The sequence below is a fragment of the Triturus cristatus genome, chromosome 12, assembly GCF_964204655.1.
Source record: "Triturus cristatus chromosome 12, aTriCri1.1, whole genome shotgun sequence".
Lineage (NCBI taxonomy): Eukaryota > Metazoa > Chordata > Amphibia > Caudata > Salamandridae > Triturus > Triturus cristatus.
The window spans coordinates 690,950,750-690,963,620 of record NC_140595.1 but is presented as its reverse complement, the minus strand read 5'-3'; positions in this window follow the sequence as shown (position 1 = coordinate 690,963,620).

Genomic DNA, 12,871 nt, shown 5'->3' with positions numbered 1-12,871 from the left:
GAGTGGGACAATGCACCCTATTTGTAATACACCCTCTTATGTTTCATGTTGGTCTGACATCCCTATTGCAAGTTATTTGATATTAGATAATCAGAGAAACGTATAGGAAACACATAAATACAAGCCAGACCAACAAAATGCACCTTAATATAGAGAGGCAAGTACACATAAAAACCCAAACTGAAATGAGGCATACAAGTCCGAACTCCATGGCGGAGGATGTAGAGTGCAACATCGTTCCATCTGCCTGAAGGGGTTTTTAACAGTAACATGTATCCCCCTCATTCCTGCCCTAAAGCCCAGTATAGATTTGACATTACGAAAGGGAATATGAACCTGTTTCCAGGCCGCATCGCCCTTTGTTTTCTCACAACCTTGGTCCTGTCCCCAGCAGCACAAAGAGGAGGAGTGGGGTGATGGCAGTGGGTTTCATGCAGTGGTGTAGCAAGGAGGGGTGGTCCACACAGGCCAGCATGAGTTTTGGGGCAGCGGTTTCCCCCACCCCTCGTGCTCTTACCGGCAGCTGTTGCGGGCCAGCAAACACAGGAATCGCCATCACCCCCGCTCATACATGCAGCCGCCGTGGGGCAGCGAATGCAGGGACTGCCACTGGTGGCCAAAGGTCTTGCTACGCCGCTGGGTTTATGCCCTGCTAGTTACATAAAAATGTTTTACATTCTCGTTATATCCACATGAGCAGGCCTCTCACATTGGAGGGACAGAGGGGTCCTTTGCCCTGGACCCCACATTTTTATGGGATCCTCACTCCTCCCACAGGGTTCACTGACACAACATCGATGTAATAAATATTGAGTAAAAAATATAGACGACAAAAATATCGACTACTATACTTAAACAGGTAAGTACAAAAATATTGACTAAAAAATATCGATGTAAAAAATATAGATGTATAAAATATCGACTTTTATATAAATATAAAATAATATATATTTTAAATATATTAAATATTAAATTTGATTTTAAGAAAATAAAATAAATATAATATACAATGTAATAAAATATAACAAATAAACTTGATAAAAAAGATAAACACACAAACATAATTGTTTATACATTTATATTTACTTCAAAACAATAAACTATTTTAATTTATGTTAAAAGTTAAACAAATGTATACAAAAATATAGATCAATAATTTAAAATATCTAAAAAAGAAAAAACTATAATAAACTAAAACATTAAACTATTAAAAAATATTTAAACTTACATTTCACAATACAGTCAGTGCAACAGTAGGGAAAGTGTTGGATAGCGAAGGGGTAAAAATACCTATTCCCACTCTAGTGAGTGCAACAATTGGGAAAGTACTGGATATTGGAGGGGTAAAAATTACATTCCCACTCCAGTGAGTGCAACAGTAGGGAAAGTGTTGGATAGAAGAGGGGCAAAAATCACTATTCCCACTCCAGTGAGTGCAACAGTAAAGAAAGTGTTGGATAGCGGAGGGGTAAAATGTACTATTCCCACTCCAGTAAGTGCAACAGTAGGGAAAGTGTTGGATAGCTGAAGGGTACATTTTTTTATTCCCACTCCGGTGAATGCAACAGTAGGGAAAGTGTTGGATAGCAGAGGGGTAAAAATTACTATCCCCACTCCAGTAAGTGAAACAGTAGGGAAAGTGTTGGTTAGCGGAAGGTAAAAATTACTATTCCAACTCCAGTGAGTACAGTAGGAAAAGTGATGGATAGCGGTGGGGTAACATTTACTATTCACACTCCAGTGAGTGCAACAGTAGCGAAAGTGTTGGATAGCAGAGGGGTAAAATGTACTATTCCCACTCCAGTGAGTGTAACAGTAGGGAAAGTGTTGGAGAGTGAAGGGGTAAAAATACATATTCCCACTCCAGTGAGTGCAACAATAGGGAAAGTACTGGATAGCGGAGGGGTAAAAATTACATTCCCACTCCAGTGAGTGCAACAGTAGGGAAAGTGTTGGATAACGGAGGTGTAAAAATTACTATTCCCACTCCAGTGAGTGCAACAGTAGGGAAAGTGTTGGATAGCGGAGGGGTAAAAAATACTATTACCACTCTAGTGAGAGCAACAGTAGGGAAAGCGTTGGATAGAAGAGGGGCAAAAATCACTATTCCCACTCCAGTGAGTGCAACAGTAGGGAAAGTGTTGGATAGCGGAGGGGTAAAATTGACTATTCCCACTCCAGTAAGTGCAACAGTAGGGAAAGTGTTGGATAGATGAAGGGTACATTTTTTTATTCCCAGTCCGGTGAATATGCAACAGTAGGGAAAGTGTTGGATAGCAGAGGGGTACAAATTACTATTCCCACTCCAGTAAGTGAAACAGTAGGGAAAGTGTTGGTTAGCGGAGGGGTAAAAATTACTATTCCAACTCCAGTGAGTACAGTAGGAAAAGTGATGGATAGCGGCGGGGTAACATTTACTATTCCCACTCCAGTGAGTGCAACAGTAGGGAAAGTGTTGGATAGCGGAGAGGCAAAAATTACTATTCACACTCCAACAGATCAAAAATAAACCAAAAATAATAACAATTAAGAAAAATTATAAAAATAAATATATAGGGGCCAATTCCGATCCTGTATTTTTTTTTCCCGCCCGACTCGTATCGATACATTTTTCCATACAAATCGTACAAGTCCCGTCCGACCCGTGAAGTACGATTCGTACGGGAAAAATACAATTTGTACGGAAAACGCCCCGTACACGGGGAATGCCATTACCCGCTACGAAGCGAACTTTGTACGTCTCGTATCCCGGGAAAAGTTGTTCCCGGGGTGCGAGTCGTACAGGCATACACTCCCGTGCGTTGTGTATGTACGGTGCGTACCCCAACATCGCGTATGTACTGTGCATATCCCAACATCGCGTATGTACTGTGCGTACCCCCAACATCGCGTATGTACTGTGCATACCCCAACATCGCGTATGTACTGTGCGTACCCCCAACATCGCGTATGTACTGTGCGTACCCCAACATCGCGTATGTACTGTGCGTACCCCAACATCGTGTACCCCAACATCACATACCCCAACATCGCGTATGTACGGTGCGTACATACGTGATGTTGGGGTATGCGATGTTGGGGGTACGCACAGTACATACGCGATGTTGGGGTATGCACAGTACATACGCGATGTTGGGGGTGTGCACAGTACATACGCGATGTTGGGGTACGCACAGTACATACACGATGGGGGGTACGCACAGTACATACGCGATGTTGGGGTACGCACAGTACATACGTGATGTTGGGGTACGCACTGTACATACACAACACACGGGGGTGTATGCCTGTATGACTCATACCCCTGGCGACTCTGCTTTTACAGCTGTTTTTGGCTCCTGTAAGAAAAGAGCCGTACGGAGTGCCGTATGGACGAATCGTACTTGCTGGGCTGGAAACCGCTGCTTAAATACATACAGATGTCGCATGCAAGCTGTTCCGGATCAGAATCGTTGGTTTATTTTAGCTGTATGGTTTTTTGTACGATTTGTATGGAAAGTGGCTTTCTGTACGAATCGTACTTCCTAGGTTGTAAGAAAAGTTTACCGGGTACGAGTTGTACGGGAAAAACGCTCCATACAACGATTTGTACAGCCTTTTTCCAGGATTGGAATCGGCCCCATAATATTTAAAAAATTGGAAAAAACGATATTAAATATATATATAAGGAAAACATATTATAATATGAATTACGGATACCAAATACCTAAAATGATTATATAAAATAAGTTATAAATAAATAAATAAAAAATCTTTTAAACTAGACAATATTTACAAACAAACACATTAATTAAAACATAAATGTATTAATTGTGTTTCCTGTCCTATAACACCACACTAATAACAACACACTTCAACATTTTTAATTAAATATACTTCCATCATTAACATAATTATTAATCAATTAATAAAATATTATAAAAAAACTAATTAAAATTAATTAACTACACACACTTTAACACTATAATGTCCACAACACACACCTAATTTAAACTATAAATTAACCAAACACAATTAAAACGTATTTTTAAATTAAAAACTATTACTATGAAAAACTAAATATAAAGTAATTAAAATCTATATAAGACCCGCCTTTTACCCCTTTAAAAATAAAACCAACACACAAAAAATAACCAAAATAAATATCAAATAATTAACATTAATTAACAACTATATATTAATTAATTAAACACAAATTACTTCCCTTCCTTTACCCCTATAAACACAACAGCACACACCTAAAATTAATTACACAATTACCATAATACATTTTTAATTAATTTATTAATATCAATTAACAAATAATTATTAATAAAACATAAATGAACTATTTAACATCCTTTACCCCTATAAACCCCAAAACACACACCAAAAATGAATTACACAATTACCACAATTGTTACCAACTAATTAATTATAATCAATTAATAAGCAATTATTAATTCATCAATTAAAAATAAAGTACTTCCCACCCTTTACACATATAAACACCAAAACACACACCTAAAATTAATTACACAATTACAATAATTAATTACAAATTAAATATTTATTATTAATTAACAACACATTGTTAATTAATTAATAATAAATTACTTTACACATTTAACACTATAACATCTCAATTAAACAAATATTAATAAATGAAAACTAATCAAATTAACTTAATATAATTAAATTACTTCCCACCCGATTCCCCTATAATCTCACAACACGCTATGGAACTAAAATTGCAAAATTCTAATAAAAACGTAACACATATATTAAAAATAAAAACAATTCTTATACAAAAAAACATACATCGCATACATTTAAACCATATACTAAAATACATAACATTAATTAAAAAAGCGATATTTTTAACAACTATGGGGGTGATTATAATGGCGGACGGACTTCCCAGGAATCGGGACCAGCCGCCCTTATGGCGGCGGTCCCGCACATGCAATTATAATGCGACCGCCACTGTGACGGTTGCTTCATGCATGTTTACTATTGCGGCTGACTGCAGCATCAACCGCATGACAGAAACGCATTTTGTGCATTTCCCTGCGCTACGTGGCAGACACCACATGGTGCCCACCATCTGGTTCAGGGAACTGTATGGTGCCCCCCCCCCACCCAGTGCACAATTCCTATTTCCCTGCACAAGAAAGTCCTGCAGTGGGCCCCAAAGTACACCCTGCCTGCCTTTGAATGGGGGCTGAACCGCCATTAAAAGGCTGGCTTGAAGCAGTGTACTAATGTGGCGGACGGTGCGTGCTAGACACCGCCACCATTCTAGGTATGCTCACCGGGTCCGGCAGGCAATCATAACGATTGCCTGTGTCGGACCTGTGGCAGACGGGCTTTGCGTCTGCCAGCACACTGGCCACCATCCTTATCCGGTGGACAGTATTTGGCTGCATGATGGCAGTGAACCTGCCACCGGCAGGCTGCCGGTGGCGTGTTCACCACTATCATGACTCTCTATATTTTTGCAAACAATATTAAATACTTTGATATTTTTAAAATTGATATTACTTACCTTAATTCGATATTCTTGACCATGATATTCTTGCTGTCAATAATTCTAAACCACGATATTTCTGACTCGATATTTGTGCAACTTGATATTTAAACTCGATATTCTCTCTACACACCATTCCACAGAATGTGTGTATATATATAAAAAAACGGCTCTCTGGTTAATTTATAGCAAGACAACTAACTGAACCTATACCTCTAGGTGATGTCAGACTCTGGTGCTTCCTGATACAGGAAAAGTCTTTTTCTTTTAGGGGTATTTTTCCTTCCTTGAAAGAGGAGTGGGGCCCCAGCATGAAGCATTTGTCCAGGCCTCGAAGAAACATCTGCTATGCCTACACATGGGTAACATCTGTTCATGTGCCCATATCGGTGTAAACTCTGCATGTCAAGTGCATATTTAAAACTGATATTTCTGGGCCAAAATACAAATGGGCTAAGATTCAGTCTGACTTGAGCACCCATGAGCAGCTCAGTGCACATTAGGTACTACAAGAGAAGTAGACTATTACCATGGACATGAATGGGGGGTCACCAGAGGTAGCAACTTCAACTTATGATTTTCCCTTTTGTTCTCCAGGCACTGCCCTGACTCTCCTGGCAAGCTGTGTTGAGTCTTTCCTATCTGTATTTCAAGTATGTATTCTATAATAAAACCAAATTATGTAAGACAAAGAAACATAGAAAAAGGCAAACTTTTCTACCTTAAAAGCAAGATCAGACAAAATGCCTGATCATGGGTATCCCATATCAGGTTTGATAATTATCGCACCCAATAAAGTCTGAGCTTGAGCTGAAATTTAATGGGGTGCAGATTTTATAACACTTAGGGGGTCATTAGGATGGCGGGGGGATCAGCGATCCGCCCGCCATCCCAACTTGATTTACCCCCGCCATATTATTATGGCGGTGTATCGCGGCGGACGGAAAGTCCATCCACCGCTTTTCCACCGGTCGTGATTTCGTTACAATTGCCGGCCGGGTGGACTTGGCCACTAATATTGTGGCGGTGCCTACCAGGCACCGCCATCCATAATAGGATGGGTGCTGTAACTGGCCTTTCCATGGCGGCATCAGGCTGGTGGGGATGTGCTTTGGGGGCCCGTTACGGGCCCCCAGGGGAGGTGGGGGGTAGAGGGTGCACTTGGGGGGTACCCGTGGTACCCCCTGCATTCCCATGCACAAATCGGCAGGTACCGCTCGGTGCCTGCCAGGTTGTGCATGGGAATGCAAAACATGTCTATTTGGTATTGCGGCGGGTGCTGCTGTCAGCAGCACCCACCGCAATGTCAAATCTGCGGAATGCAACCTCCAGGGTAGCGGTCACATCCTAATCAGTGGTGTGGGACCGCAGCACGTCTGGTGGCTGGTCACAGCACCGTGAGGATGGCGGGCGGACTGAAGTCTGCCCGCCATCCTAATGGGCCCCATTTATGATTACCTAGTCAGATAAACATTGGAACACTTACAGATGCAATCCCTACACAAACAGATATTGCAAATGGGTTCGCATTATAACGGGATACTCATGATCAGGGCCACTGGAATTATGCGATTGTGTGGGCACAGCATTTTTCACATAATAATGGATTTTCTGAATTTGCCACATAATCCATTATCTGCTGCATAATCTGCAGATTTTAACAAAAAAAATGTGTTTCTAGCTTAAACGGTTCATAAAATACAAAAGGTATTGCTTCGCAGTGGAAGGCCATTTGCAAAGGTTGACTGATCACTTTTCTGTTGCTTATTGCTATGTTTAGATGGATGTTAAACTTGTACCAATGAGGTGCAACCTATGCCCAGTGTAATGACTTGCGATGTAAATGCATCGCGTACTAACAACGCAGTTGTTGTAACGACCGTGTTGTAATAGTATGTGATGTTATAGCATGCGTTGTAACACGCTATATTTGAAACTGTGTATTTAGCACAAGGGCACAATCTTGCACATGTTCACTTGAATTAACAATCGCGGACATAATTTCTACAGTAGATAGCCAATGTAGTGACACATGCAACAAGGGTTCCCAAACCCATCCCTTTGTTTTCCCACTCCATGGCACTGGTGAGAGGTGGATAGGAAATAGGAACCCCACCTGCTTTCAACACAGCTCCACTCCCAGATCATCACCAAAACAAGCAGTATGGCTCCTGGCTGTTCATCGCGTGTGCCCTGGTGGATACAAGGCTGTACACTGATCAGCAAGATATTTGGAAGGAGAGCAAGTGCTGACCTGCACTGAGCAGTGAGGTGCGGGCAGCGTATACAGAGGAAAGTGACAATCAGCAGCAAGGTGTTTACAGCAATCCCTCTAATGCCCCAGGTCTCTTCAGTCCTGAAGTGCGAGTTTGGAACGTGAGACAGGCGCACCATGCCCATTTGACTAAAAGGACTAGTGCAGACCTACGTAAAAAGGAGCGGAGCACTGTACATTACTTGGAGCAAAGTGTTGCGATCTACAAGACCATGTACATCAAGTGGGGATTGCGTAAAAATAATTCAGACATTGCATTTTTATACATTGGAATATTTAGTGATTTGCTCAGGATCACACAATGTGTAGTCAAGCGCCAACAACAGGATTCAAACCTGGGCTTCAAAGGAGATGTGGGGTAAGGGCTAGAACGCCGACTTTGGAATTGGGGAACAAGGCATGAGTTGAGCCTTGTATCAACATCCTGGCGATTCTGGGCAAATTACTATGGGCCCTGTTATGAGTCTGGCGGTCGCGTGGTGCAGGACTGGCGGTCTACTGTTTTGCCAATTATGACTTTGTAAGTCGTATCGGTGGTGGACCGCCAACTACGCCAGGGAACAGTTGTTCCCTGGCAGTGGCGCATGAGCGCCACAACGCATTATGCTGAGCAGGGACTTGCGCAGTCCCGCTGAGCATATTTTGAGCTCTTGGGCTGCCAGCCTTTTCATGGCGGAGCCTCGCCATCAAAAGGCTTGCAATGCAGGAACAAAGGGGGCCCTACAGTGTCCCCATGTCCCCCCGCCATGGGGATACATTCAGGGGGGCACACCATGTGCCCCCTGTCTGTATTCTCCCTATTTTCAGCACGGCATGGATGTCACCGTCCATGCCGTGTTGTAACTTTTTGGCAATTTCCCATTGCGGTGCCTGTTTTCAAAGCACCACCATGGGAAAGGCCAAAGGACTGTCAACCGTATTAAGAGTTGTACTTTTGCAACTTGTAATACTGCCGGCGGTCCATTCGCTTGTTTTGTGCAGCGGCGCCGGAGTTGTGCCAAACTTGTAATCAGGCCCGTAATCTTCCCATGCATAAAAAACATTGTAAGGCAATCTGTTTCTCTTGTAAAGCACTCTAATGCCCTCAGGCTATTTTCATCTTATATGAAAACACAAATAAAATGCAATACATTATAATCTAATGCTTGAGTGACCTACCTTTTGCTCCCTTTTACTTACAAAAAAATGACAAGACCATAACTCCAGTCCTCACGCATGACAACTAAACAATAGGCCGTTTGACAAATATTCACTCTTACATCTATAGCACTCCAAAGGAGTGGTGTGCAACCCATCTGCAAATACACTTCAGCACCTCGTCGTGAGTATGAAATGATATATAAGTTAAACTATAACACAATGCAATATGTTCTATTCCTACAGCCCTTCAAGGCTGTAATAATGAAAATGCAAAGCTACAAAAATCTCTATTAACTTACCCTGTCCTCTGTAACCTTCCAAACTTTACTTATGCCCTAATTCCAAGTTGTGTTTTAAATTCCGACTCATGAGCAAATGGAAGCTTGTGCAGAAATTGGACATCTGAGTTGTGCCTCAATTACTACACACCACAATTTTCCCCAGACAGATTTCAGCAGAAAAAACCTTGCGATATTTATCAGAACATACTCTAGAATAAAGCAAAACATGTGGTAGTCGATGTGGTAAACCCTGATTTCACATTTTAGAACACATTCTCAGGTGTGGAACTCTGAAGAGAAGGTAATGACATCACCCAGTAAATAACCCATCACCGTGTAGTGATAATTACCAAGGTGCAAGAATCATCACCCACATTCTGAACAGTACGGGATCAGGGGCTTAGTCTCCCCAACTGTCTTTATAATATAATATTCCTAGATGTACATAATTAACTGTCTTTTAGTTGTAGTCTCAGCTTGGTGTCACCAAGCCTACCAGTTTTGTAAATTTTTTCACGTGGTGTAGCCGCAAAGACTCTATTAACTCTGCACCCTCTGCTGTCTTTGCCTTCACACTACAATTATGCTTTATATACACGTGTTCATGCACATACATATATGTATGTAGAGAAAGCAAGAGGGCACATATATTATGAACATTTTCCTGCCATCTGCAGACACCGGCTCTGTATTTGCTCTTGCACTAACATTATTGCAAACAGAGGTACAGCTAAGTAATCAAGACCACACGTACACAGATGCTGATAGAACAAAGTCTGCACATCTCAGTATTGAATGGGCATTTTTCAACTGTTAAATCCTAGCAGGTTTGATGCTCTACCGTGACTTAAAACTGCCAGCATGTGGTATATAGTGAAAAAGAAAAGACCACAAATGTTCTGAGGGACTCTAAATGTGGTTCTTTAGAGACTAAGGGGCCCATTAGGATCACGGGCGGATCGCCACCGCCGGGCCAGCGGTGGTCACCGCCGGCCCGGCGGTGGCAATCCGCTCGCCAAATGACACATCTTCACCCCCCCCCATATTAGTATGGCAAGGGGCACTGCAGCGGACGGAAAGACCGTCCGCCGCTTTTCCACCGGTCGGATTGCCGAAAAAGGAATAGGTAATGGTGGCGCATGCCTTTCCATGGCAGAGACTCCGCCATGGAAAGGCATGTGGTAAATCACCGCGGGGGTCCATTGCGGTGAAATTATGGATTATGGTTGTTTTTACTTCTGATGGATAGCTCAGGTGTCTGTGGTCTGACCTATGGGTGGACTAAGAGATAGCACGGCAATGTGAGCCCTGAGAATATCACTTTTGTGCTGGCGCGGCTGGTGCTCTTAAGAAAGGTGGGGCAGGGGGAAGTTGACAGACTAAGGAGTAGGATTTATTTATATATTTTATTTTCCCCATTCCGTCGTCTGTCGACTCCTGCCCCACCGTGCTTACCTGGACCGCTGCTTTTGTGTAACCTGAGGGAAACATCTGCCTCCTAATTCAAGCACCTCTGTGGTCGATTTCTCATAGGGCAGTGGAAGACAGAGGTAGGTTTTGCTCTAAGGTGTGTCTTGTGTGTTTTCCCTGAAATGGTGTCTATGCAGCGGTAGTACAGCATAACTCCCTTTGTGTACTATAGGCAATGCTTCAATGTGACTGCCTTTTCAAACTGGCCTAGTTTGCCAGCAACATTCTCACAAAGCCTTAATCTGCTTTCAAATGAAGCTTGAGCCTGTCAAAAGCAGCATAACTGATATTGTATTGAAGGATAATAGGTTACCAATGTGAAATAATTTCACAATTAATATGTGCTGCTTTGTGCACAAACAACACATTCCAATTGTAAGCGTATACATCTCATTTTTCTATAATTAGGTATAGATATTTAGGAACCGCCATTATATTGAATATGGTTATTTTCCCCAAAGTACTTTTGGCAAAATGAATAAAAATAATTAACTCTATAACCAGCACAGCACTACTTCTGCAAGATTTAAAGACATTTATATTTTAGTACATGAGAGAGAGAGCAACACAGAGGGGCTAGGGGAGAAGCACATGAGGGAGCGGGCAACACGGGGGCGAAGAGAGAAGCATACGAGTAAAAGAGAAACATGAAGCGGGGATTGTGCATATAAGGAAGAGAGGAAAAGGGGCATAAGAGTACAAGCACATGAAGAAGAGGACAGCACAAGGAATGGAGGAAGCACACAAGAGATAGAAAGTAGCACATGAGGGATGCAGCAATATAGAACATGAGCGTGACTATTGGCGAGGCAGTACCACACAAGGGAGAGAGCTAGAAAACACATGCATTCTAATGGAGGGTTTAACCAAAATAAGGAAAATAAATGTTCACTAAAAGAGAGTAGTGGAAGTATAAAAATCAGTCATAGGATGATAAAGAGGCTGGCCTCCAGGCGATGGACAAACACAAGAAGAGGAAGGCAAGCCATCAAATGAGAAGCAAGTAAATGAGGGTGATAAGAAAGCCAATTAACGTTAAGCATTGGATCGGGCTGTAAGCCCACTGTAAATTCTTGGTAAGCCCACAAAAGGTCATTGACCTGCTACACCAGGGGAGGTGGGAGCCGAGAGATTGAGTAAAATGGCGGGAAGGAGACCAATAAAAATGAAAATATGAAGAAAGTTAAATGAGTCACACTGAGATGGAGTGCAATGGGATGCGTACAAAGAAGAAGCGTTACTAGTGGGAGAGGAATAGTAGGGGTGATAGGAGAGAAACCTAAAGATAGAGGTGAGAGAGGCATATATTCATGCAAGAGACAATCTTGGAAAAAAGACTTGGAGAAAGTGGGAAATTAAGGTTTTTGAATAAGAGAGAGGTGGACATTCAGGTGCCATGTATACTTGGAGAGATAGAGGTGGGCGTTTCAGCCATTATGCTGGCTCTCCATGGCATTCTATTGTCATTCTACACTTTACAGTAGTCCTGGCAGTGTTCCTGTACGCCCTATTGTGGTAATTCCTCATGTTGTGGAGACCCTGGCCGTAGATCGCCATCGCCTGTGTTGGTGTATTGAGGGTATCTAGAGCACATTATGGCGCAGGTGTAAGGCTGCCACTTTGGCACATTGTGGGTTTTCTAGCTGTTATGGTGGCTGTGGCATAAGGTGTATATACTACAACAGGTGTCCCGTGGAACACAATGGTACTCAGGTAAATCAAATTTGTGTATGCACTATATCTGATCCATAACATCCAGGGATAAATGGGAACTCAATCAAAGCCACTTTTCTCTTTGTTTCAGATTTCGTTATTCATCTGATCGAAGCTAGGTGCAATATATACAGTAAAAACAGTGCAAACAATACAGTGCTAAGGAAAAGCGAACATATACATATAGGAGAGTAGATAGACACTGTATAACCCAAGGCTAATAATGATTCTTTAACCTGGATATCTTTAGGAGACTAGAATTATGGATATATACTCCAGATTCAATGAATCATGAAAGAACCAAGGGAAGGGGGGGTGTTGATGTTTCAATCAGGTGTTACTTGTCGAGTCTCAGGACATAGACATCTGACTAATGCACCACCAAAGTGCAATTACAAGGCTACCTCCGAAGTGTCAGCATCTGTATTTTGTAAACTTGCTGGTAAGCAACTCTCAGTGCAGAAAGTATACTGCTCGACAGGC